At 52.8% G+C, this 26,439-nt stretch overlaps 1 protein-coding gene across 2 annotated transcripts in view; it reads left to right on the top strand.

Annotated features, from left to right (window-relative positions):
* Nucleotides 1–26,439, top strand: part of IFT81 (intraflagellar transport 81) — an 872,384-nt gene that overhangs the window by 263,100 nt on the left and 582,845 nt on the right. The gene's annotated exons all lie outside the window — the stretch shown is intronic.

Below are 26,439 nucleotides of genomic sequence, written 5' to 3' on the forward strand. Positions count from 1 at the left end.
CACCGTGACATTGTACACTGCTTTGGCGTCCGCTTCGATGTGTTCCTTTGCAATTTTGAATAGCTGCCTTTGGAAGTCATGATAAAGCAAACCCTGGTCAGTCGTGTAGTTTAGGCTTTTGCATAATGAGACTTTTTTTCTGAAGTGTAACTAGGACGCGTGCAGCAGATATTACATGAGCACCTGTAGACGCAACTCCCTCAACCCCCATCCCCCCCCTCCTTGAAGAGCAGCCACAGTGCAAAGTCTGCATTCAGCGAGTAGGACCAGCGCGGGCCGCAGCTCCACTAACACACAAGAGATCAAGCACAAAGCACTGCAAGCTCACTGCACACATAAAGCGGATACAACCAGAGAAGGCGCGATGCATGCGACAGAATGGGCAGCAGCGGTGCACGCAGAGAACAGCCACAGCACAGCATCAGCTAGGCAAGACACCCTAACACACAGAGCATGTTTAATTACAGCAGCGCAGTTTTCCCCGTATCACCCACCCAGGTACAGAACTGAGAAAACGAAAGTACTAGCGGCAGGATCGTTGAAAGCCGCATAACCACGTATAGGCCGGGCAGCATTATTGCAAGATTCCCTCACATTCTGAACATGCACAATGCGTGTAGATGCAAGGTAAGAACCCCCCTCCCTCCCCCACACACATACAGTATGGTAAGCAGCAGTGTAAGTAGTCAAACATAAATATATATTTCTAATGTGTAGTTTTTTAGGTCTCGCCTATGCAGCACACATGCGCTGCCTAGGAGGACCTTTAGCCGTCGCTCTGCTCTTTTTTGAAGCACATACTCGTGCCTGTGGGGGCATCCACCTTGCGGGAACGAGCAGCGGCGCGCATGCTAATTGGCTGTTGCTCACTCCCGCAAGGCGGATGGTGCCACAAGCACGAGTGTGCTTGAAAACAGCTGCTGTCACACGTTTAACTTTCAGCGCGAGGTGCGCGCGCTTGTTTATAAACCAGCAGCGGTGTGATCTGGGGCACATTTCATTTATTTTTTCTTGGCATAGTTACTGGCCTGTACATTTTGTCAAAGGTGTTTTTTTATTGATAATCAAACAGAAGAAGAAAAAACATGCGACTGTCCCGCACAACTTCCCTCTCAGGGGGTACTCAAAATATGAGGGAAGGCCGTAGAGAGTAAAGAGTGTCCAGTCCTCCGGCCCTGCCAATCAACAAGCCACAAAAATACAGAGGGTGCAAATCCAAGCCCTAAGTACAAAGCTAGTAGAGGAGCCCAGCTCCCGCTCATTGTTAAGGCTCGGCAGAGTTCAAGCTACTGGGGCCGGTCACTCCAACCTAGCATGATCAGGCTCCCCCCTCCGCCGTCCAGGGGTGCCCCAATGAACCAAAACCAAAAAAGAAACCCCCCTACCCCCCAACTACCCCCAACCACCCCACCCTCCCCCCCAGTGGTGGTAGCTCTCAGTCATACTTACTACAATCCTCTTCCAACACTCATACCTGAAACAGATGGAGGGCTCGAACCGAGGGTGGACACACCGCTGCCGGTAATCCCGTGGAAAGAAAGCGAACCAAAGGTCCCCAACGGAAAATTAAATTCTTAAAGTTCCCCAGAAAGATGTCCGCCATCCGTTCCATGCTCAACAACTTCCACAATCTCGCATGCCACAAAGAGATCGCCGGGGCCTCCCTTTTCTTCCAAGCCGCCGCCAGGGTTATCTTGGCCGCCCCCACACAAAGCCAGAGGATCTTTTTGTCCGCTCGCGTCTGATGTTCGAGGAGTGGATCCCGAAGGCCCAACAACACGTGAGCCAAGGAGTCCACGATCGGGTACCCCAGGATCTCCTTAATATGGGACAAGATCTCTTCCCAGTAGGGGCGGATGATCGGGCAGTCCCACCAGATATGGCGAAAGTCCCCCAGTAGACCACAGCCCCTCCAACACCTGTCCTACGAGTTAGGGAAGATGCGGTGTAACTTGGCGGGGGAGAGGTACCAGTCCATCATGGTCTTGAGATGCGCCTCCTGCAGTTCCACCGAGTGATTATGCTTGGCCATGTCCCTCCACAAATGGGACCACTCTTCACCCGTGATGGCGCGACCAAGGATGTCCTCTCATAGGCCCATGTAGCGCGGTCTCGGGGAGATAGCAGTGGCTAAGAGGTGGCTGTAAAGACAGGAAATGGCACCGCACATGGTCGAGGTACAGGAAAGAAAGGCCTCAAAGGGGGTGAGCGGCCTAGTCTCCGCTTCTCGAACTGACGAGGACAATGCCCAGTGCAGCATTTGAGTGTGGCGGAACTGTTCCGACTGGGGGACCCCATAATCCCGCCCACAATTGGCAAACGTTAGCGGGGCATAGCCATGAAACAGATGCGTGAGAGCGAGGCAGCCCCCTTCTCTCCAGGCATCAAAAGGCCCCTCTCGCAGTGCAGGCGGGAAGGCCGGGTTGAAGTGTATGGGAGTAAAGGGCGACGGGAACGTAGTCCACCGCTCATCTCCAGAAACCGAATCCCAGACCTTAAGGGTGGTACCGGTAGGTGTGCTGATGTATGCATTCTTGGGCCTATCCCCCTTGGGCTTCCACACCAAGTCCCATATCGTTCGCCCCGCCACACTTCTATCCATGTGCAGCCAGTGTTTCTCCGAGAGGGGTTGGGTCCATTCCACCAATATCCTCAGTTGCGCTGCCTTGTAATAAAGGTGCAGGTCCGGAAGGCCCACTCCACCCTCCCCCCGAGGGCGCCAGAGAGCGGCAAAGGAAAATCTAGCCCGTCCCCCTTGCCAAACGAAACGGAGCATAAGAGTCTTTATGCGACGAAAGAAATCACTGTCCAAGACAATAGGGAGAGCCTGGAATAAATATAAAAGCTTCGAGAGGAGCGTCATTTTAATCGCATGGATCCTACCCAACCAGGAGATAAATAACGGCTTCCAGCGATTCAAATCAGCCTGGATTGTAGCCAGTAGAGGGGGGAAATTGGCTGAATACAGTTTCCCCACCGTGGGGGTCAAGCGGACCCCTAAATACAGTAAAGAGGAATGGGTCCACGGCGGGGGCGAAAGCAGTCGGAGGCGGTCCACCTCTGCCGCTGAAAGCGCGAGGTTAAGAATATAAGACGTGTCGTAGTTCACCTTGAAACCAGCCATCGCCTCGAAACACGCCAGAGCTGTCTGCACATGGGGGAGGGAGTGCGCAGGGTCTGCAAGAGAGAGCAAGACGTTGTCCGCAAACAGGGAGATCTTGTGTTGTTCGCCCGTGAAGGGCAATCCTCGTATGTCCGGGTGCTCCCGTATCGCCAACGCCAGGGGTTCAATACTCAAAGCAAATAGCAAGGGGGAGAGGGGACACCCCTGCCGCGTGCCCCGCGAGTGCGAAAAGAAAGACGATAAATATCCGTTGACCGTGACTCTAGAACGGGGGTCGCTATAATTGGCCTTGAGCATGGTCAAGAATCTTTCCGAGAATCCAAATGCTTCCAAGGTACGGAATAGAAACTGCCAGTCCACCCGGTCAAATGCCTTCTCGGCGTCTAGACCAATCAATACCGCCGGGATGTTAAAGCGGTTGGCCTTCTCGATGAGGTGGATCACCCTCCTAGTGTTATCATGGGTTTGACGCCCCTTGATAAAACCCGATTGATCAGGGTGAATAAGAGCCGGCATCAGGTCCTGCAAACGTGTCGTAAGAATGGAAGAGTAAAGTTTGGCGTCGATATTAAGCAGGGCTATCGGCCTATACGACGAACACGCAGAGGGGTTCCTACCAGGCTTGGGGATTACCGAGTTGACCGCTTCCGCCATGGAGACCGAGGAAACCCCCGAGTCGGCCATAGCATTGAACAGTCGAACCAAGAAGTCACTAATGTCAGCGGCAAAGGATTGGTAGAAGAGGGCCGTAAACCCGACCGCCCCAGGCGCCTTATGGGGTTTCAGGGACCTGATGGCACCTAGCACCTCCTCCCTAGAGATGGGGGCGGAGAGCAGTTCATTCCATTCGTTAGAGACACGAGGGAGCGGGAGCGCGCTCAGATAGTTCTTTTGGGCGACGGAGTCCAGGGTATCTCCCGAGTACAACGTCGCATAGAACTCCCCGAAGAGTTCAGCCTTGGCAGCATCACAATGCCGCAACGAGCCAGTTGCATCTCGAACGCCCCCTATGTAATCCTTCTCCTGTTTATGGCGAAGTTGGCGGGCCAAATGCCTCCCTACCTTGTTCCCCTGAGAGTAGGAGAGATGGCGGAGCTTCAGGAGAGTGAACTCCGCCCTGTTGTTGTAGTGAGCCCGGAGTTTGCCCCTAAGGGCATTCAGCGGCCGCAACGTTTGTCTGGAAGGTTTGGCCTTATGTGCTTGCTCCAGCGCAGAGAGTTCCAACTCCAACGCCACTCGTTCCGTCCTCCTCAATCTATTGAGAGCTGCGTTAAGGGCCAAGCAGCTACCACTCACTGACGCCTTGAAGGCGTCCCAGGTATTGAAAACCGAGGTGTCCTGCACAGGGTTGAGCTCGAAGAATTCCTGAATCGCCTTACCGAGCTCTTTGCATGAGGACTCGTCCCTCACCAGGGAGGCCGGAAAGTACCACTTGCGCGGGGCATTCCCCTCCGGCGCCCACTGAAGGCCCAGCGCAAATAGGCTATGGTCAGAGACAGAAAGAGGAAAGACTTTGGCCTCTCTAAGGGACCCCCGGAGGGATTGACTATAAAAAATATGATCTAAGCGGGAATAAGAGTGGTGCACATGAGAGAAGAAAGTGTAGTCCCGAGAGAGGGGGTGCAGAGAGCTCCATCCATCTAACAAGCCCAGTTCGTCAAACCTCCGGCGCGTCTCCTCGGAGAAGAGACCGGCCTCTGCTCTCTGCTGGTGAGAGCTGTCTAAGTCCTTATCCCATACCAAATTGAAATCTCCCATCACGAAGAGTGCCCCCTCCACAAAGTCCTCCACGGTTTGCAGCAGCTCCAAGAGGAACCTATTTTGCCCCACATTGGGGGCATATAACACAAGGAACGAGCAAGTCTTGCCGAGTAGCACACCCTTGACAATAAGCCACCTACCCTCCCTGTCGCCCCGGACCCCCAGAGGCTGAAAGTGAAGCGTCGAGCGGATCAATAGGGCCACTCCCCTATGCTTTGAAGCTGCCGAGGACCTATAAATAAGGGGTAATTGCTTATGTTTCAATCGGGACTCATCCTTCCGGGCCAGGTGGGTCTCCTGAAGGCCAACCACATCAAGGTGGTGATCCAGGATGTACTTCCAGACCTTTTGGCGTTTCTGGGGAGAATTCAGCCCCTGGACATTCCAAGTTCCTAGGGTAACAGGCATTATTCACGCATCACGTCCCACAGCTCCTCCAGGCCACCCCCATACAAAGTACATCAGTCGTCTCGCCACACAACAGCAGCCCCTCATCCCTCCACCTCGCCCAGAACTGAAGCCCCCTCCGAGCAGGTCACAAATCCCACCCCGCGCCGCTAGACAGCCCACATCCACCCTCCCCAGCCCCCCCCTCAGTCCCCCCGCAAGTCGCGACTCACACACAACACCCCCAGGCAACATCTGGCTACCACCACTGACCCCACCCCACCCCGCCCCCACCCAACCCCCCCCCCACGTCCCCCCTTCCCTCTCCCAAGACCACCCCAACAAGGACCCAAAGAAGGACAAAATGCAAAGGATAAGAGAACAAACAAACCCCAAAAAGAGAGAAACAATAGAACTAATAGTTCCACAGAGAGGGCTAGTGTTGAGTCCCTCAGAGAGCGGGGTCCCAGGTAACAGTCAGTGTCCCATTCGCTCTCCGGCCCGGGACGTCTTCCCCAAAAGTACATAATTACCCACGGTACCTGAATGGAGGGGGGGTGTCCCTCTGACGCCAAACAGCCTTCCCTCTACGCTCAAGCAGCCGACGAGCTGTCCTGTGGCGGCGCCACCGTCACACTCACCACGGAGGCCACTGCACCATTTCTTTCTTGCTGGCTGGCCGTGGGATCCGGCCTATTCTGCGCCGCGGGTCGCCCCACTCTGTGCCAGGAGGAGGAGCGCCGTCACCGCCGCGATGGTGAGCGTCCATCCCCCGGAGAAGGGGCAGCGTCGTCCAACCCAAGGAGGTCCTTAGCAGCCTGCAGGGATCTAAGTTGGACCAGTCTATTCTGCCATCTGAAGATGAGGCGAAAGGGATGGCCCCAGGAGTACTCCACGTTACGGTCGCGCAGGAATGTCGTCACTGGCTTAAAGGCGCGCCTCTTCTGAAGCGTTGACGCCGCCAGATCCTGGAAAAGTTGGGGGTGATGATCTCTGAATAGCAAATCGGTGATACCCCTCGCCTTCCGAAGAATACGCTCCTTGAGCTGAAAATCATGTACGCAGACCAGGATGTCCGGAGGAGGAGCCCCCGTACCTCTCGGCAGACACACTCTATGGACCCTGTCCATCCTGACCTTGTGGAGATCGTCTTCGCCAAGGATCTGTAGAAAGAGAGCTTCCACATAGCCACGCAGGTCACCCGCCTCTCCATCCCAGGGCACCGCGCGAATGTGGATGTTGTTCCGGCGAGACCGGTTTTCTAGGTCCTCCACATGGGCCTGGAGATCTAGGTTCTGCTCCGTCAGTCTAAGCACATCCTGTTGGAGCTGATGCACGTCGCCCGCTAGACCCAGATCATGCTCCTCCAGCGTTGCCACCCGCTCGCCGATGCCATCTACCTCCCTCCTCACCTCTCTGAGATCCGAGGTGAGCTGGGAGTGGAGCTCCGAGATGTCCTCTTTGATGGCAGAGAAGAGCTCCAACATAAAGGCCTTGGTGGCCGGCGCCTCATCGTCTCTCTGCCGGGGGGAAGCGCTGGTACCCGGTGGCGTCGCCGGCTGCGCACCCCTCGGAGGTCCCTCCCTGCCCGGCTTTTCCTTGCGGGGCTTGTTAGACATCGTGTCCGGTACGGTGGATATATTCCGTGCAAGACTGTAGGCAGACTGCACCACTCTCGGCCTGATGCCCTCGCGTTGGGTAGGCCCTCCTCTACTCCTCCACCGGCGCAGTTGCGAGCCCAGAGCCCCGGTCCAGTGGCCCCACTCAGCACCGCACCTCAGATCTTCCTCCGCAGGTGCGCACGTCCGCCCCCCAACCAGGGACGGGAGCGTCCACTCAGGTATCCGCCTGTTGCAGCGCCCACCGCTTCGCCACTCCAGGCCGCCACCAGCTCCAAGGCCTCTCCACTAGGCTGCACTGACCCAGACCGGGTGCGGAGAACGCCCACAGGCCCCGCCACCGGGCACTATCCCCCGGATTCCAGCACTACGCAGTCCGGCGCTCCACAAGAATGTTGGCGCACTCCACGGGTAGCCCCAGGCGCGTGCAACTACTTTCCAGGGCTCCTTCACCCCCTCCGCTCGTCACCAGACACCACCTCCTTCCAGCTACGCAGCTCGGGGCCAGGCCGTCTGCTCCAAGGATGCCCCCCATTGTCACCAGCAGCCAGGACGTGAATCGTGAGCACAGGGGCAGAGTGCCACCCCCGCAAACCTCAGGCCAGGTCAGCGCCTGCACTCTCGCTATGCGCCGCACCAGAGTCCGTAGCCCAAGCGTCCCCAGGCCCCAATCCAGCCGACCAGACAGCGCTCGTAGTCGTGATGGAGGCAGGTAGCGACTGTCCCCCCGTCTGCGCTCAGGCCCACATCCGCTCAGTCACCAGGCCGCTTCGTCTGGGCAGTCAGCAGCGCTAGGAGTGCTCATCACTCAACCCCATGGGCCTTCTGGCCCAGATATAATCCAACGGGGGGGGGAGCTCTCCGGGGGGGCCAGCGACAATCAGGGAGGCAGATCAGAACTCACCCCAGCGCGGCACACAGTAGCAAGGGGAGCCTCCAACAGGCCACCAACACCCCAGGGCAGGTGGCAACCCCCAGCGACAGCTCACCGCGGGCCCGGCCAGTCCAAGGGCCCTATGGACCCGCGCTGCACCTCAGGTCCCGGCCTCCGGCCCGCTCGACGCAACTCCGCAACTCTTCGCGGGCGGGACCTCTGCTCAGCCCGTCCGCCTCAGGCCTCCAGGCCACTCCTCTCTAGAACGGGGGGGAAGGCTCAATACAGTCCCCACACCGTCCGCTGCTGGGGCAGAGGCAGGCACACCACCATATCCGCGCCGCGGTCCCGGCTAGCAGCCCCCCGGGAGGTCACTCTGTGAAGGTCGTGGTCCGGACCTAGGCCCAAGCCTCCGGCCTCCAGCGCGGCTCAGCGGTCCGTCCGCCTTCTGCCCCCAAGGCTCCTCTCACGCTTCTTGCACTTCAGCAGGTCCCGCAGGGCACACTACACCCGCGGGGGTGCCGGGTCTCGCTCTGCAGGGGTCGTTTCCCGCTCCGCAGACAGCGGCTCCGTTACCGCGGCGCTGCAGATGGCACCGCCTGCAGCCGCGTCTCCACGCAAGGCTCCCGGCTCCTGCTGTCCAGCCACGCCGCAGGCCCCAAAGCTGCCGGGGGTCCACCTCTCCGCCACCGGGTTCGCAAACGACACTGGACCTCCTCTAGTGCATCCGGATGAAAAGCGCTAACTCTGGGTCAGCCGGCAGGGTCCAGGGAAGGCACTGGACAAGGCTGAGCAATCACGGCGGCGGAGGGACAGAAAGCACGTCCTACTCCGTCGCCATCTTAGACACGCCCCCCGCCTGTACATTTTGGAGCACTTGGGCTTATTAACAAGAAATGATGCATATTATATGAACGGGCGCTCTTTAGCTCCTTCCTAAAACAAACAAAGCTGTATTAAGTGAATCCAGCTAAGCAGTCTGTGAGTGTTTGGCTGTAGAAACGGAAAGGCTTGTGTAACATGCACCAGCTCTTCTAACGCCACGCCGGTGGGTGCCTGGACACGTTGGCACTGCTTCAATCCTTTAATTGCAGGGCTGAACTCAGTGTCTGGTCTGGAGAATGGAGTGCGGGAGCATGAGTGGTTTTTGCAGTGGCAGAGTTGCCTGCCCTCCCCACCCTTTTTAAATGCTCCCAGGAAAAATATGTCGGGTTCTGTTCATCTGTCTGTCTGTATCTCTCTGCCTGGCTCTCTCTCGCCCTCTCCCCCTTCTCTCTCTCGCCCTTTCTCTTTCGTCTCTCACTATCACTATCACCGCCTTTCTCTGTGGCGCTGTCGCTCTTCCTCTTTTCCTCTGCCTGTTTTCCCCTTTTTATCATCCTTCCACATTAGGGTGTTCTTGCCCCCTCCCTCACACACACACAGCCCCACTGCCCGCCATTCTTTAATTGTTCCAGATTCAGAGAAGCCAGAGGTGCTTATTGGAGCCCTCAAGAAACTGTCACAGTCAATCCTCGGGGTCCATTTGACATTGTTTTTTGCGGGGGAAAGGGCATTGGGAAAACCAGAATTAAAAGTGCATGCCTGTCCAGTTGCAACATCGATGCTTTCAGTCTCTTTGCATTACATAACATCGGTGCCATTGAACCCCAAACGTGCACACTGACCGTTCAATCAGAAGGTGGTGAACTACATCAAATCGATTACTTGGCCTGGAGCCGAACAGGAAGGGTACTTTAGTGCTAAACTACCACCATGCGAGGAGATAAGGATTCTAAAACTCATTTTAATTGACCATGGCAGCCCATGAACTTCAAAAAAATATTCAGAACAACAATGACCCTCTCCAAAAGCAACAATTTATGCAGCACATGCATAAGAAAAAGATACTACAAAGCAGAAGGTAGGAAATAAAACAAGCATTGGCATAGTCAATAGATCTCACTTTTGGGACCTTATAAGTATTTAGTTATGCAGCACAATATCCTTGGTGCAACATCAACTGTTGCATGGCTAAACACTTATAAGGTCCCAAAGGCGATACCTATTGGCTATGCCAATGCTTGTCTTACATAGATTCTGTCTCCTTGTGAATGACAACTTTTGAAACTGAACAAATATAATGTTAGAGGTCATTCGAGGTACTTCGACCATGTAGCAGATTCGCTGAAAAAAGATACTAAAATGTATTGTTTTGTACTTCATTCCGTAGCAGTGAAGACCCATTCGTTCATCCTCATAAATATGAACAATGAATAATCCAGCATTTGTTTGTCTTGGCTGCTGTATATCAGGGTAGCCTTCATCCGCACAGCCTCTCGGGTCCACCTGTCAAACTGCACCCCAGATTTTGTTCAGTTACTGTAACGTTTACAATCTATGCAATATTCAGATGAGTAACGTGCGATAAACAATGATCTATGAAGTGAAAAAAATCTGCATAAAAATTCAACGAAAACTCACCAACCTTTTCTTTCACTGTGAGCTTTTCATCCTAACACACATCAGGTGCTTGTGAGAACCCTCCTGCTGGGCAATATCCCTTTGGACTTCATACATGTCTACAGCCAGCAGCAGCTCAGACAACAGCCATCCGCTCTGCATAGCAGGGTACAGGACACCAGCGCAACCCTATCCAGCGAACTGGTGCCCTTCTGGAGCGAGACCTTCACTCCAGGTCTCTGTCAGAAGCTTTTGGAGCGAGGCTGGTAAGGGAAAAATGTGGCCGTAGAAAGGGGCAGTCAGGGCTGAGCCACAACTCTGGATCTGCCTCACTGGAAGGCAGGGGTCCCCACGCACACTGAACTTTTGCTGCACACCAGATGTTCCTCTACTCCTCCTCTTACCTGGGTGCCACCACTCCAAATGTACACTTCTCCTACACCTGGCTGCTCTCCCATCCTCGCTCCTGCAGGCTCTTTCCTTACCTGCTGGTGGCTGTGGTTGACCATGGTAGCACTCTCTTTGATTTCTGCAGCTCCCCGATGGAGCCCAATACCAGATGCTCAGCGGCATAGTCACAATTGCGAAGCTCTAGTGTTACAAGATGAAGCATTCATTTGTATAATGTAAAATCAATGCACCATATTTATACCAGTGGATAAAGCGACATGAGATATAGCGACACAGTGATAGTACTTTTATCTGAAAGAAACACGTTAGTTAGATTCCTTACCTTAGAATATACCCAGGCGTCAGGCTGGATCCGGAAAAAATTTTCGTCAGCAATACCCTTGCGCGTCGCTAGGCGTCGTCTGCGGCTCCGCGTCCGTCGTTGGCGTCGTGATCGCCTGGTTGACGTCGTCGGAGTACTTAGACGCCGCCCTCGCGCGCTGTCATCAGTTCTTCTTTTTTCCGCGCCAGTAAGAGCAGATCCGGGAAGAGCATACCCTTTAGTCACTTTTTGACTAAACGTTTTGGACTTTTTTGGTTCATCTTTTGAGTCGACCTCGACTCCTGGTGCCGGTAGGGATGCCCGGTTTCAAGCCGTGCGACGCCTGTAACCGACTGATGTCGGTTATGGATCACCACCATCAGTGTCTCTACTGCCTTGGGGCCGACCATGATGCCCAGTCGTGCCCCGACTGCCGGGCGTTGACCTCGAAAGCTAGGCGGGAGCGGTCCCGCAAGCTCCTCGAGCTCCGGCAGTCGGCTCCGCGCCGCTCGAGGTCCCGGTCGAGGAGGAGCTCGAGGGACCGGTCGTGGAGCCGAAGTCATCACCGCTCGTCTGGTTCGAATTCCTCGCATTCAGGTAAATCGAGGCACAGTAAGAAAAAGACCAAGAGGCGACATCGGTCTTCTGACTCCCTTTGCCGGTCGCGCGACTCGGCTGAGGGTTCGGGTGGCACCACCCGCGTGGCTCCGTCGGAGCCGCAGCAGTCGCGTCCGGCCCTATACCCTCCGGTCCCTGGGCCTAACGCGACTCCGAACGAGGTTCGAGACTTCCTCGTGGCCATGAGGAGTCTCGCTCTGCCGTCCGCTTGGGAGGCCTAGCGAGCCGGCAGCTTCAATCAATCAATCACTGCATTTGTAAAGCGCGCTACATACCCGAGAGGGTCTCAAGGCGCTGGGGAGGGGGGGGTGCTACTAGTCGAAGAGCCAGGTCTTGAGGAGTCTTCTGAAGGCCAGCAGGTTCTGGGTCTGTCGTAGGATGGTGGGGAGAGTGTTCCAGGTCTTGGCGGCGAGGTAGGAGAAGGATCTGCCGCAGGCGGTGGTTTTTCGGATGCGGGGGACTGTGGCGAGGGCGAGGTTGGCTGAGCGGATGCTTCGGGTGGGGGTGTGGAAGCTGAGTCAGTTGTTGAGGTAGTTGGGTCCGGTGTTGTGCAGTGCTTTGTGTGCGTGGATCAGGAGCTTGAAGGTGATCCTTTTGTTGACGGGCAGCCAGTGCAGGCCTCTCAGGTGGAGTGTGATGTGGCTGCGGCGGGGGACGTTGAGGATGAGTCGGGCCGAGTCGTTCTGGATGCGTTGGAGTCGTCTGTGGAGCTTGTTTGTAGTTCCTGAGTAGAGGGCGTTCCTGTAGTCGAGTCTGTTGGTGATGAGGGCCTGGGTAACATTTTTTCTCGTGTCGAGGGGGATCCATTTGAAGATCCTGCGGAGCATACGGAGTGTGTTGAAACAGGACGCGGAGACGGCGTTGACTTGCCTGGTCATGGAGAGAGTGGAGTCTAGGATGACCCCCATGTTGCGTGCGTGGTCCGTGGGTTCCGGGGCTGTGCCTAGTGACGTGGGCCACCAAGAGTCGTCCCAGGCTGATGGGGTGGGTCCGAGAATGAGGACCTCCATCTTGTCTGAGTTCAGCTTCAGTCTGCTGTCCTTCATCCAGTCGGCTACGGCCTTCATTCCTCTGTGGAGGTTAGCTTTGGCGGTGTGGGGATCTTCTGTGAGGGATATGATCAGCTGGGTGTCGTCGGCGTAGGAGATGATGTTGAGGTTGTGTTGTCGTGCGACGTGGGCGAGGGGGGCCATATAGATATTGAACAGCGTCGGGCTGAGGGAGGATCCCTGTGTGACGCCGCAGATGATCTCGGTGGTTCTGTAGCGGAAGGGTGGGAGGCGGATGCTCTGGGTTCTGCCGGAGAGGAAGGATGTGGTCCAGGCCAGGGCCTTCTCTTGGATACCGGCGTCATGGAGGCTTGCTGATAGGGTGCGGTGGCAGACCGTGTCAAAGGCTGCTGATAGGTCCAGGAGGATGAGGGCGGCTGTTTCTCCTTTGTCCATCCGGGTCCGGATGTCGTCAGTGGCGGCGATGAGGGCGGTCTCGGTGCTGTGGTTGCTGCGAAAACCGGATTGGGAAGGGTCCAGGATGTTGTTAACTTCGAGGTAGCGGGTCAGCTGTTTGTTGACAATCTTCTCGGTCACTTTTGCCGGGAAAGGGAGCAGGGAGATGGGCCAGAAGTTCTTGAGGTCCTTGGGGTCCGCCTTGGGCTTCTTCAGAAGGGCGTTGATCTCGGCGTGCTTCCAGCTTTCTGGGAAGGTTGCTGTCTCGAAGGAACAGTTGATTGTTTTCCGGAGGTGGGGTGCGATGGTTGCGCTGGCTTTGTTGAAGACGTGGTGAGGGCAGGGGTCCGATGGGGATCCGGAGTGGATGGAGTTCATGGTTTTGATGGTGTCTTCGTCGCTGACGCTGGACCAGACGGTCAGGCGACTGGTGCCAGTGGTAGTCGCAGGGGTGGTGCACTCGGTGGTGGGTGCGGGGGGGTCGGAGTTGAAGCTGTCGTGGATGTCGGTGATCTTGCGGTGGAAGAAGGTGGCCAGGGAGTTGCACAGGTCTTGAGATGGCGGGATGTCGTTGGTGTTGGAGCTGGGGTTGGAGAGTTCTTTCACAATGCTGAAGAGCTCTTTGGTGTTGTGTGCATTGTTGTCTAGGCGGTCCTTGGAGGCGGTCTTCTTGGCGGTCCTGATGAGTTGGTGGTGTCTGCGGGTGGCGCTCTTGAGGGCTGTGTGGTTGTCTGGTGTTCGGTCGTAGAGCCATTTCTTCTCCAGCTTCCGACAGGTGTGCTTGGAGATCCGGAGGTCCTCGGTGAACCAGGCGACTTTCTTGTTGGTGTGGTTGGTTGTAGAGGTCTTGAGAGGGGCGAGGGTGTTGGCGCAGTCGTTGATCCACTGTGTGAGGTTGGTCACGGCGGTGTCTGGGTCGGTGGGTGGTCTCAGGGTGAGGGCGGTAGTCAGTTGGTCCTCAGTGACCTTGCCCCAGCAGCGGCGTGGTAGCTGTTGGGTGCGGTGGTGTGTGGTGGGTTTTCTGAAGGTGAAGTGAACGCATCTGTGGTCGGTCCAGTGTGGTTCAGTGGTGTGGTTGAAGGAGACGTGGGGGCTTGCGGAGAAGATGGGGTCGAGTGTGTGTCCAGCGGCGTGGGTAGGTGTCGTTACGAGCTGTTTGAGTCCGAGGTTGGCGAGGTTGTCGATCAGGGCGGTGGAGTTGGCGTCGTTGTTGTTCTCGAGGTGGAAGTTCAGGTCCCCGAGGAGGAAGTGGTCCGTGGAAGCGAGGGCGTGGGTGCTGATGAGGTCGGCGATAGTGTCACTGAACAGTGGGCGGGGTCCGGGAGGTCTGTAGATGAGAGTTCCTCTGAGGGTGGTGTTGGGGTCAGTGTGGATCTGGAAGTGCATGTGCTCGGCGGTGGTGAGGGTGTCATCGGTGTTCGTTGAGATTTTGATGGAGTCTTTGTGGATGATGGCGATTCCTCCTCCCACTCCGTTGGTGCGGTCTCTGCGAGAGATCTTGTAGCCCTGTGGGATGGCTATGGCGATGTCTGGTGCTGAGGTGGCGTTCAGCCAGGTCTCTGTCAGGAAGGCGATGTCGGGGGCGGTGGAGTCTAGGAGGTCCCAGAGTTCGATTGCGTGCTTGCGAGCGGAGCGGGTGTTGAGGAGGATGCAGTGGAGGTGGTTGCGTTCTCTGGCTGGTGGTGTGGAGGGTTGGATGCTGGTAAATCTGCAGTTCCGGCAGGTGAAAGGCCCCTGGGTGCGTTTCTGGGTGCGGTCCAGGCGCAGACGGGCGTGCCTTATGCACGCCTTCGGCACGCCAGCGGCGCGCCCCCTGCGCGCGGCCGCTTTGCGGCCTCCATATGAGGGCAGAGGGAGAGAGCAGCAGCTGGGAGGTTGTTCTGCTTGGGTTTTCGGATCAGATAGAACCCGCTCATTAGAGCCTCTCTAACCCAGCCAGAACGTTACCCTCTCCCTAGGGCTTATTCACAACAAGTAACCACAGATACCACCTAAGGACAGGGAATTCCTACTATATATGTATATATATATATATATATATATATATATCTAGACCTCTTATAATACAAGTGGCGGCCTCGCGATCCCAGACGGACCCAGGACTTCCTACCCAGACGGCAGCCTTAGCCTCGCGGTCCCAGACGGACCCAGGACTTCCTACCCAGACGGCAGCCTTAGCCTCGCGGTCCCAGACGGACCCAGGACTTCCTACCCAGACGGCAGCCTTAGCCTCGCGGTCCCAGACGGACCCAGGACTTCCTACCCAGACGGCAGCCTTAGCCTCGCGGTCCCAGACGGACCCAGGACTTCCTACCCAGACGGCAGCCTTAGCCTCGCGGTCCCAGACGGACCCAGGACTTCCTACCCAGACGGCAGCCTTAGCCTCACGGTTCCAGACGGACCCAGGACTTCCTACCCAGACGGCAGCCTTAGCCTCGCGGTCCCAGACGGACCCAGGACTTCCTACCCAGACGGCAGCCTTAGCCTCGCGGTCCCAGACGGACCCAGGACTTCCTACCCAGACGGCAGCCTTAGCCTCGCGGTCCCAGACGGACCCAGGACTTCCTACCCAGACGGCAGCCTCAATACAAGTTCATCCTATGATTACCATAACATACAACAGGGGAATCAGTTTTACTATTTATCAGATCACACAAGAACTGCCAGTTTGAGCACAACCTGTTCTCTGGTTCGAGGTGTTCCTCTCTCCCTTATTCAGTTACCACTTACCTGATCAGGGTTAACATCTGTTCATGTCAAGTCACAGCTGACTAGAAGAATAGGCTACCCTCTTATACAAGAACACGCAGCACATGTTGATTCACTACAAACTGGATACTTTATTATTTATTATATACGCAATCACATAACATTACTGTGTAACACATAACCTGCAAAGAAAAGTAAAAGATTAGGTTGTACACTCTGATAAGAAAGGGGTCGACATCACCTTAGTCGTGTGTAGCCTGCACTCAATGGTCATCTAGGTTCCCTTCTCGTCTGTGCCTCGGCTCGCCTGGAGGTCACACCTCCGTAGTCACAGCTCCCTTCTCCGAGTCACTGGGACCTATTCCTCATCGGCTACTCTCTCCTCTCTGGCAATTCTGCTAGAAGAGTATCTGTCTCTGGGTTTTTCTCCGCCTTCAAGTTTATCATCTGTCTTCCCTGGAATAAGTAGTAGCTTTACTGCTAACGGCTAGATGCCGCCTACGGACTGAAGTAAGTGCCTCGTAATTGCCTCAGACTTTCACTAATATAGAGGTGCATTTCCTCATGGAAAATTCCGGCCCGTAACCTGCCGCCCACCAAATTCTTGTACCTCCCCGTACCAAGGACACTTTCCCAGCCGGCCGGCCTGATGTAGTGTCTTCGGCATGAAGAAAAATACAATCCTTCGATAAGGGCCGGTCTGAACCGGTTCTCTCCAAGCGAATAACACCTCATAACTAAAACATCCCCTTTAACCTAGAAGCATCTCAAGCTGCCAGAGCAGAAAGAAAGATGGAGTCTCTCCCGTTTGAGGCCTACCAGGCCTGAATTCAGCACGGCTCCATGAAATACCCTCACTACAGGGCAGGTTATCCCTAATACTAACGAATCTATCCCCTAGGATATGTGTGCAAGCCCTAGTCTATGGGGAAGAACACAGGATCATGTCGAAGTGCCTAGTAAATAGACTTCATTCACTACTCTAACCCTTAGGCTTGAATGGTGGGAGACTGAAGTCACCCTAATCACCCATCAACACAATAGGGCCGGGAAAATCGAGCAGTACATTTCACCCTTGACTTCAGTCTATTATACATTCATTAAACAGAACTAACATCTGTGGAAGAATAATATGAAACAAAGCTAACAGATCTATGTCTAGTACCAAATGTGCAAAATTGAAGTAGTGAAGGAATACACTGAATAAAGCAACAGATAGAAATCAAAACAGCGATGGTAATCAGAATACCTCCTAATATTTGACGTAGCAGATACAAATCAGGTAACCAATTAAAGAGCCAGTCAAACCAGCCCTGGTCAATGTGTTTCTTAACTTCCTCCGTCAAGTCATGTAGCCTGTCAATATGAGCGCGAATAGATTGTGTATGATCAGACAAGTTAAAACAACAAAGACCCTCAAAATCGGAACAGTCGTGTCCATGTTTAAGCAAAAGATAATGAATGGCCGCTCGATTTTGCAAGATGGCTCTCCGTTCACCCTGGGCGTCTAACAGCATGTCAGACAGGACTGTAGAAGTATGATTAATGGATTTTACCATCCAGCAGGCCATTTTCTCAATAGATTTAGCATTATAAACCGCCAAAGCAGGAACACCAATAATTGAAATAGCCAGGCTAAGGTATTCAGACTTGGAATATAAATGCAAAGATGAGTCACAATCCTCCTGTAACATCACTGTATCTCGAATCACACGAGAATTGGCATTCGGATGTGACGAGAACATCAGTAAACTGAGCCTCGTAATGGCACAAGGGCCACCAGAAATATTTGCGGGGACATATGGCCAGGAAGTATTACCACATGAGAAAAGCCATCCGGCAGGTAGTAACATCGTGCGATAATGACTAGGGGTAACGACCAAACTCTTGCAAGTCATATTGTTCTGGACCGAAGCACATGTTTTCGGTGTCCTTTGAAAGCACAAAGTTCGCTCATGAAGGGTGAAGGAAGTAGCACCTTTCAATTTTAGACGCAGACATTCAGAAATTGCACTAGGATTACACGTAAGGAAAAAACACATATCTCCTTGTGTGATATTATAGGTAACTATTTGGGACTGGACGGGGGGTATCTGGTCTGGCAGTTCAGTACATAAGGGGCAATACGCATGGGTGGCAAAATCGCCCAGAAGAACATTGGGACGAGCCTTTGAAATGTTGAAAATATTAGTTAACGTTTCCAGCGAAGCAGGGACAGCAACCAGACAGGTCGCTAAGATGTCGTGTACAGATCTCATCGGCGTCAAACAAAAGTGAGGAGCATCGGTCACCCTTTTCGCCAGTAAGGTCCAAAAGTTCGATGACGAATCCCACGCAGCGAGGGAACGCGACACTCGGGTGCGTAGCTCATCCCGGGTCGACGGGATTCCTCCTCTCTCGTCGAACCGACCCGAAAATAGTCCGACGACGACACATCCTGCAGCAACAGTCCAAAGAATGATCTGAAAGAGAATCAAATACAGGCATTAATCATTCTCGTAAGTAACATTTGTCAGCCGGGACCGCTTCCCAGCTATCTTTCCCTGGTCTCATAACTTAAATGGTATTGTCATGACCGGTGGCGATGACCTCTGCCTGTTCAGGGGGAGTCTTAGGCGACTGCACCCAAACCCTGGCCCCAGGGTTATCTGTGGAGCCAAAACCTTTCTGGCCCCGTACAGTTAGCAAAGTTGGGGCAGTGCCTTTTACCATCCCACCACTGAAGACAGGCATTATGAGTAATTGAGCCACTCAGTCAGTTCGATGGATTAGCAAGTCAGCCTCACTGCTATTCAGCAGGAGCACCTTAATCTCTCCCTGATAATCACTGTCAATGACCCCTCCAAGTACCTGAATGCCTTTTACAGCCAGCCCCGATCTAGGGGCAATTAATCCAAAATTCCCGGGTGGTATATGAACACCAACACCGGTCGCGATGATGACCCGATCTTTACCTTTTATAACGGTGTCATCCATGGCATGCAAGTCTAAACCTGCCGACCCTGGGGTCGCTCTACATGGAGCCAAAGCTCCGGGAGTAATTTCCCAGTACATCACGGTCTCTCTGATTTCATTTGGCTGAGCATTAACATTCGGTGGGAACAAACGCATAAGTGGAGATTCAGCATTTAGAAAAGGACGATTATTTAAAATTAATAGCGCTTGGGGCAAAAAGTCTCGCCAATTCTTATATTTGTCATCTGTCAATTTACGTAGCTGCTCCTTCAGCAGACCATTCAATCTCTCCACAAGACCCGAGGCCTGTGGATAGTATGGGACATGAAATACCCAGTCAATATTGTTTTCCACACAGAATTCCTGTACCAATCTTCCACGAAAATGGGATGCATTATCAGATTGAATTTGGAATGGCACACCATAATACATCATAATCAATTCCAATGTTTTAATGGTATTCAATTGGGTAGCTTGCTTACAGGGAAGGGCTACCAACAGGCCACTGTATGTATCAACAATAGTGCAAACATATTGACAATTCCTACTCATGGGAAGTGGACCGATGTAATCAATTTGCCAAATTTGAGCGGGCAGTTTCCCGCGATGTAAATGACCTTTAACAATTTGGGGCACTTTGCGCTGTCTGATATGCTGACAAATGGGACAATGTAAAATAACATTCTTGATCAAATCTAGGGGAATATAAATTCCCCGATCAGCAGCCCACCTGCTAGTGGCTTTCTCTCCAAAATGTCCTGCCTTCTGGTGGGCCCATTTCGCCAATCCCGCAATATCAGAATCTTGCCTGTCCACCACTGCCTCAGCAATTTTAGATTCCTCATCTGCAATGTTATGAAAAAATTTGTCAAGAGAATCTATCGGGGTGTGAGCATCCACATGGAAGATTGTAACAGTACTCTGTGGGAGCATCTCCCAAATCTCTTGCCATAATTCTTTTCCCCACAATTGTTTTGAATGCAATTCCCAATTATGGGAATGCCAAGTCGGTAACCAAACTGCCAATCCATTGGCAGTAGACCAAGAATCGGTGAAAATATGACATGTGCCAGGTAATTCTTGTTTCAGGACTTGATAAACAGCATAGAGTTCAGCAAATTGACTGCTCTTACCTTCACCAGTTGTGCTCAGCAGTTTTTGTGTGATCGGATTATAGGATACCGCTTTCCAGTGCCGTTTCGTCCCTATGAACCTTGCTGAACCATCCGTAAACCAGACATGGTTCCTGTCCTCTGCGGACAAATCATCAAAAGGTCTACCCCACTTGACAGGAGACTCCTGTACTAAAGGTACGGAACATTCACTCTCAGTCTCAGTCGATGGCGCTCGCGCCACCTGCTCATGTAAAGATGCAACTCCTTTCTGTCCCACACGTGCCCTGTCTTGTATATACCATTTCCATTTAATCACACTCGCCTCTTGAGCATGTCCAATTCGGTGAGTTTTCGGCGAACTCATAACCCACTGCATGATAGGAATTTCAGGTCGCAAAACTATATCATGACCCAAAGTCAGTTGCTCGGTATCCACCAGAGCCCAATAACATGCAAGTAACTGTTTCTCAAAAGGTGTATAACGCTCACCAGCATCAGGTAACTTTTTGGTCCAGAAACCCAACGGCACTCTACTCCTGCCTTGCTTCTGCCACAAACTCCAATTCGCATAAAGGCCCTGTACAGACACATTCAAATCTACCTCACCATCACGTACGGGCCATAAATCCAAAGCATGTTGAATTGCCTCTTTTGCTAGGTTGAACGCATTTTGCTGTGGTTTATCCCAATCAAATGCATTCTTTTTACGAGTGACACGGTACAAGGGGGCCAATATTTGACTCAAATGAGGAATATGCTGACGCCAAAAACCAAATAAACCAATGAAGCTTTGGGCTTCTTTCCTATTCCTTGGAACTGCAAAATCAAGAATTTTCTGTTTAACCTGAGGGATCACTTCATGGTGCCCTTCATGCCAATTAATACCCCAAAATTTTACAGCCTGGGACGGGCCTTGTAATTTATCCGGATTGATTTCCCAACCTTTCTCACGCAGGCACCCAATGACTCTGTCCAATTGGGTCTAAACTTCCTCTTGTGTTTCGCCTTGGATCAAAACATCATCAATATAATGACACATCTGAATTTGTGGAGGAACCGGTACCTCAGCCAAATGCTCTGCCACCAGCCGGTGACATATCGTAGGACTATGCACATAGCCCTGAGGAAGACTTCTAAACGTCATCTGACGCCCATTCCATGTAAAACTGAACTGTTCCTGACACTCAGGGGCAATCGGAATCGAAAAGAAAGCATTAGCAATATCAATGGACGCATACCATGTACCCGGATGTTTTTGGATTCTTTCAAGTAGAGTAATGACATCCGGTACTGCAACGGTCAAAGAGGGTGTGTGTTTGTTCAATTCTCGATAATCAACAGTCATACGCCAAGAATTATCACTCTTACGTACAGGCCAAACAGGATTATTCCAAGCAGAGGTAACTGGGGCAATAACACCTGCATCCACCAACTCCTGAATAGTGGTACTAATCTCCTCATGACCACCTGGAATACGATACTGCTTCTGACAAACCACTTTTGTTGCCTGAGGAACTTTTATGGGGGGCATTCGTAAACGACCAACCCGTATAGGCCTGGACGATATATAATGCGTAGTTCCAAATTGGTAACATCCATCATCTAAATGCAAAGTAATTCCTTTCAAAATATCAATTCCAATTATGAATTCCAAGAGTGGCACCACTAGTACAGAGTATTCTTTTCTAGGGATTCTACCTATTCTCATTTCAAGTAAAGTTTGAACGGCAGGAGTTTCCTTTCCACCTAATCCGGTAATTGTAAAAGGCTGACCTGTAAACTTCTTTGATTTTCCATGAATAAGAGTGGCCTCCGCTCCTGTATCTACCAATGCTCGGGCCCTTTGGAAATTACGATGTCTCCAATAAATTTCAATATCTACATAGGGTCTATTATCTCTGTGAGCCCATCTGTGTAGCTTGACCTATTTCCTAGTCATGCTTACTGCATTCTGTGTACCAGGATAAATCAGGATAAAGACTCTCACGTTTCTTAGGTATCGGTACCTCCTGTTCATATCCATTCCCAGTACGAAATGGATTCGTGTCTTCTGCAGTACACTGCTGGTTTCGATCGGCTAAACTATGACGATCCTCTCTCCTCCTCAACTCAGGGGATTGATCCCTATCATCTCTACGTCTGCTGTAAACATAATCATTTTTTCCTCTCTCTCTTTCCTCTTCTCTCTCTCTATCTCTCTCTCGACGGGGGGACATATCACGTACATAACGTCGATCATCACGACGAACAGAGCGCCCACGGCGGTCGTCATCACCGCTACCGTCAGAACCACCACGATCACATTCAGTCATCCGAACACGCCGGGCACCCTCCTTCCGATCCAAGCCACGTTTGCGAAACAACTCCCACAAACGAGCAGTAGTCTCACCGTCAATGTCCTCCCTCCGCACACCATCGGCCAGAAGACCAGAAAAGATATCACGTCTAGTAAGTTTATTGTCACCAGGAGTACGAGTGTCAGGCCGGGACTGACGTTCAGGTTTAAACCACTCACCCAACTCACCGAGTTGGCGTACCGATTCCAGTACCGTAGATAACACGTTACCAGTTTGATTAATCAATAAAGTCATCATGACCTGCTTATAAGCAACAGGGGAAGAACGAATAATACGATTTCGCACAGAAGATGTCAACGAACCATCAAGCAACCTGTCAGCAGTACCCAGAAAAATTGCCGTTTTCATCACCTCCTCTTTGAGACGTTGTGCAGCGTCGCGCAAAGTATACCATGGTTTGTCATTCACAGGCCAATCAGACTCAGTAGGATACTTTATATTACAACCCTCAGTCGCCAATTGAAGTAAAGAAATTTGACCACCACCATTATAGTTACGAAAATGATCCTGTACAGTAGAATCCGAACTCAAGGAACAAAACTTCAAACAATCGCCATTATCCAACATAATGCCAGCAGCGCCCAGTTCATAAAGGCGCACCATCCATGTGAGTAAGGTCTCACCAGCTCGCTGCCGAAATCGCTGCAAAATATCACTAATTTCCTGTTGAGTAAAGTCCTCTAAAGAGTCTAAAGAAACACCCTGCGGAGCAGCGGGAGACTGCTGCAACTTCCGACGAAAAACTGGATGCACCGAGACCGCGGGATGAGCATCACAAGGAGCTCGACCAGTACACGTAGAGGAACAATCAGTGGAAGAAGCATCAACCCCGCTCGAAGGACGAGCGCAATCACGGGGTGCACCATCAGGGGTGCGAGAAGCAGGCTTACAATCATGGCGGGAGCGAGAGGACTCGCGCTTGACAGAGTCCTCACCCGAGGAACAAGAATCACTCGAATTCCAGATATTACCATCCCATTCATCAGGATTCCAATCCAGTCCGGCTTTCGCCACGACCAGACGCACCTTTCGCGTCGAAACCCGACCGCGCCGATTCTTGTATTTATAACGAGCAATTCGCACAGCCGCCCTCTCGGCAATAGTCTGGTAAGTCTCAAGTTTGTCAGCAAGCAACTTATTTTTACACCGCAACAAAGTATGAGAATTCTGAATCTCAACAAAGTGCGCTTCCACATCCTTAAGAGATATCTGTAGCTTTAACAACCTCTCATGCAGAATCCTGTACGCAGACAGAACAATCCAACCTCTGCGCCCCAAAATGGGAATCTCCTCACCCTTCGAGATGGGTGCCTTCTGTAAACAAGTAATCACATTAGCCGGCTCCGCCAGCTCCAAAGAAGAATTCCAATTCTCACTCAAACCAGTAGAATCAGCCCACTCACGGGCTAAGGCTTCATAAGGCGTTGAATCCCATCCGGGAATATCAACGGGCAACTTAAAAGTAGATTTTGACTTTCTAGAAAACATCGTGAAAAAGAAAGAAGAAAAGAAAGAAGAAGAAAAACTATACACACAAGTATACCACAAATAATATACAAACAAAACCACGCACACGCCGAAAGCAAACACGAGACAACACGACGCACACAGGTTTCGAAAACGGTTCGTGACGCCAAATGTTCTGCTTGGGTTTTCGGATCAGATAGAACCCGCTCATTAGAGCCTCTCTAACCCAGCCAGAACGTTACCCTCTCCCTAGGGCTTATTCACAACAAGTAACCATAGATACCACCTAAGGACAGGGAATTCCTACTATATATGTATATATATATATCTAGACCTCTTATAATACAAGTGGCGGCCTCGCGATCCCAGACGGACCCAGGACTTCCTACCCAGACGGCAGCCTTAGCCTCGCGGTCCCAGACGGACCCAGGACTTCCTACCCAGACGGCAGCCTTAGCCTCGCGATCCCAGACGGACCCAGGACTTCCTACCCAGACGGCAGCCTTAGCCTCGCGGTCCCAGACGGACCCAGGACTTCCTACCCTGACGGCAGCCTTAGCCTCGCGGTCCCAGACGGACCCAGGACTTCCTACCCAGACGGCAGCCTTACCCTCGCGGTCCCAGACGGACCCAGGACTTCCTACCCAGACGGCAGCCTTAGCCTCGCGGTTCCAGACGGACCCAGGACTTCCTACCCAGACGGCAGCCTTAGCCCCGCGGTCCCAGACGGACCCAGGACTTCCTACCCAGACGGCAGCCTTAGCCTCGCGGTCCCAGACGGACCCAGGACTTCCTACCCAGACGGCAGCCTTAGCCTCGCGGTCCCAGACGGACCCAGGACTTCCTACCCAGACGGCAGCCTCAATACAAGTTCATCCTATGATTACCATAACATACAACAGGGGAATCAGTTTTACTATTTATCAGATCACACAAGAACTGCCAGTTTGAGCACAACCTGTTCTCTGGTTCGAGGGGTTCCTCTCTCCCTTATTCAGTTACCACTTACCTGATCAGGGTTAACATCTGTTCATGTCAAGTCACAGCTGACTAGAAGAATAGGCTACCCTCTTATACAAGAACACGCAGCACATGTTGATTCACTACAAACTGGATACTTTATTATTTATTATATACGCAATCACATAACATTACTGTGTAACACATAACCTGCAAAGAAAAGTAAAAGATTAGGTTGTACACTCTGATAAGAAAGGGGTCGACATCACCTTAGTCGTGTGTAGCCTGCACTCAATGGTCATCTAGGTTCCCTTCTCGTCTGTGCCTCGGCTCGCCTGGAGGTCACACCTCCGTAGTCACAGCTCCCTTCTCCGAGTCACTGGGACCTCTTCCTCATCGGCTACTCTCTCCTCTCTGGCAATTCTGCTAGAAGAGTATCTGTCTCTGGGTTTTTCTCCGCCTTCAAGTTTATCATCTGTCTTCCCTGGAATAAGTAGTAGCTTTACTGCTAACGGCTAGATGCCGCCTACGGACTGAAGTAAGTGCCTCGTAATTGCCTCAGACTTTCACTAATATAGAGGTGCATTTCCTCATGGAAAATTCCGGCCCGTAACCTGCCGCCCACCAAATTCTTGTACCTCCCCGTACCAAGGACACTTTCCCAGCCGGCCGGCCTGATGTAGTGTCTTCGGCATGAAGAAAAATACAATCCTTCGATAAGGGCCGGTCTGAACCGGTTCTCTCCAAGCGAATAACACCTCATAACTAAAACATCCCCTTTAACCTAGAAGCATCTCAAGCTGCCAGAGCAGAAAGAAAGATGGAGTCTCTCCCGTTTGAGGCCTACCAGGCCTGAATTCAGCACGGCTCCATGAAATACCCTCACTACAGGGCAGGTTATCCCTAATACTAACGAATCTATCCCCTAGGATATGTGTGCAAGCCCTAGTCTATGGGGAAGAACACAGGATCATGTCGAAGTGCCTAGTAAATAGACTTCATTCACTAATCTAACCCTTAGGCTTGAATGGTGGGAGACTGAAGTCACCCTAATCACCCATCAACACAATAGGGCCGGGAAAATCGAGCAGTACAGAGGTGGGAGTGGGGCGGCCAATGGGAGTGAAGGGGGCGGGGCCGCAGGGGCTCAGCGGCGAGGGAAAAACCCGGGGAAAAAACGGCGGCAGAGGGACAACAGAGCACAGGGGTACAGAAAGCAAAACACAGGGGCACAGAATGAAAAAGGGAGCGAGCAGTCAGGCGGCAAAAGCGGCAACGGAGGTTCAACCCACAGGGGGCTGGCTGCGTGGTGGATGGGGGGAGCGACCTGCCTGGTGACAGGGTCAAAGGTCGCTCTCTACCACCGCTTCGCGGCCTCCATATGAGGGCAGAGGGAGGGAGGAGCAGCTGGGCAGCTGGGAGGTGGAGCGGGGCGGCCAATGGGAGTGAAGGGGGCGGGGCCGCAGGGGCTCAGCGGCGGGGGGGAAAACCCGGGGAAAAAACAGCGGGAGAGGGACAACAGAGCACAGGGGTACAGAAAGCAAAACACAGGGGCACAGAATGAAAAAAACAAAGTGGCACAGAAAGCCAAGTGCAGGGGTACAGAACAAAAAAGGGAGCGAGCAGTCAGGCGGCAAAAGCGGCACCGGAGGTTCAACCCACAGGGGGCTGGCTGCGTGGTGGATGGGGGGAGCGACCTGCCTGGTGACAGGGTCAAAGGTCGCTCTCTACCACCGCTTCGCGGCCTCCATGTGAGGGCAGAGGGAGGGAGGAGCAGCTGGGCAGCTGGGAGGTGGAGCGGGCGGCCAATGGGAGTGAAGGGGGCGGGGCCGCAGGGGCTCAGCGGCGGGGGGGAAAACCCGGGGAAAAAACGGCTGGAAAAGACGGCGGTAGA

The sequence above is a fragment of the Triturus cristatus genome, chromosome 11, assembly GCF_964204655.1.
Source record: "Triturus cristatus chromosome 11, aTriCri1.1, whole genome shotgun sequence".
NCBI lineage: Eukaryota > Metazoa > Chordata > Amphibia > Caudata > Salamandridae > Triturus > Triturus cristatus.